Genomic DNA, 1,741 nt, shown 5'->3' with positions numbered 1-1,741 from the left:
AAGTCTTCACAATAAAATTCACACCTTTGCACTTTAAATTTATCTTACCTTCAATGGACAAATAATAAATTTTTCAAAATTGAACAAACATATTTTTCAAGAAACAACTCAGCAATCTAGATTGTACATATAAAAGGCGAGATGTCTGTTCACTTCTTCATTTTAATTTTAGTTTTTGAAAAAATATATAAGCAGTCAAGAGAAGACACTTGAATGAATACAGGTTTGCTTCTTCACTTACTTCAATTTTTTAAAGGGATTAATAAAGTGGAACATGTAAATGTGATTGAGACAGTATTGATTCACTCGTTCATTCTATTCAATTCATTTTTGCTTTTTATTTTCTTGCATAAAAGAATCGAATAACGTGATGGTAAGTTTGATTCAATTAAGATATTGTTTTGTTTCTCAATTTTTTGCTATGTGTTCATTTATAAATTTACAGTTCAATTTAGCAAGTGTCATGTTTTTGAATTTACAAACCATCTCTAATAAATTTTAAAACCTATAATCAACAAGATTGATTTTTTTTTATTTCTCCTGCTTGCAATCCAATTTCAGTTCTTTTGTCTATGGAATATTGAAAAAAATATCTCAACCCCAAAAAAGTTATAGTAAAAGTTGTGTACATCTTCCTATTTTCAAACCCTAGTTTGTGTATATCTCACCCTTTTCAAATCCTATTTGTGGGATGACATCAGATATGTTGCTTTTGTTGTTGTGTATGGATATGTATGAACAATCTCATTTAAACACAATAAGACTTCTATAAATTTTTCCACATGCATTCAGTCAATTATATTTTCAAATCTTAGAACGAGACTTTTATCTCGATCATAGAACGAGAGTCATCGAAGGTTGATGCTTTCTTAATCCCTTAAAATCATTCCTATGTGCTCTCAAATCCAAAAGTGTTGTTTCATCTCTAAAATCTATATGTAATATCTATTTCTATTTATTTCAAATAAGTTTTAATTTATGAAATAAAGTGTATATATACGGTTATGATTACGATAAAGTGGATATAGATTCAACGGCATATGTGTATAATAAATTAACTATATTTTGTTTGAGACTTCTAAATCTCATTTGGCTTTCAACTTTATACTCTTTAGTGTGGAGGGTATATATGCCCAATATGCTTGAAGAAGAAAATAAAAAGAAATAAGATGCCAAGAGGAATAAGAAATCTTCTGGAGCGGACCAAGGGGACTCTTCCAAGAATATACTAGAGAACAAGCAAAAGGAAAAACTTATTTATAGTACGTAGTTAATTACTTCAACATCTTACAACTGATTTATGTTGATTATTATTGTCCTTGTTCACTTTAATAAATTAAAAGAGAAATAATGCCTTTTTTTTTAATGTTAATCTTATTCTGAAATAAATGTTTAAAAATTAATTGGAGTATTAGTAGTCTAAGAATTAATTTCAATGTATCATTAGTAACTCTTATTCAGCAAAATAAAATTTTAACTATTTGTTTCAAAGGAAAAAGGAATGCAATTCACAACTTTCCATGAAAGAGAGGAAGGATGCAGATGTAACGACCTGTTTAGTCGTTTTGAGCTGCAGATTTTATTTCTGGAAAAACTGGCTGAGACGACGGAACCCACGACGGACCGTCATGGGCACGACGGACCGTCGAGGGAGTCTCGTTCCAAAACACTTAGAATTCTGAAATTTGGGTACTGAAATCGACTCTCTGAACTTCGTAACGGAATGGCAGGACGGACCGTC

General features: G+C 30.2%; 1 pseudogene; it reads left to right on the top strand.

Annotated features, from left to right (window-relative positions):
* The first annotated feature begins 1,129 nt into the window (after positions 1 to 1,129).
* LOC107025756 overlaps positions 1,130 to 1,741 on the top strand; it is a 3,929-nt pseudogene continuing 3,317 nt past the window's right edge.

Source organism: Solanum pennellii, chromosome 7 (assembly GCF_001406875.1).
Source record: "Solanum pennellii chromosome 7, SPENNV200".
Classification (NCBI taxonomy): Eukaryota; Viridiplantae; Streptophyta; class Magnoliopsida; order Solanales; family Solanaceae; genus Solanum; species Solanum pennellii.
Note: the sequence above shows the minus strand (reverse complement) of the source record. Positions and strands in the feature narration are given on the sequence as shown.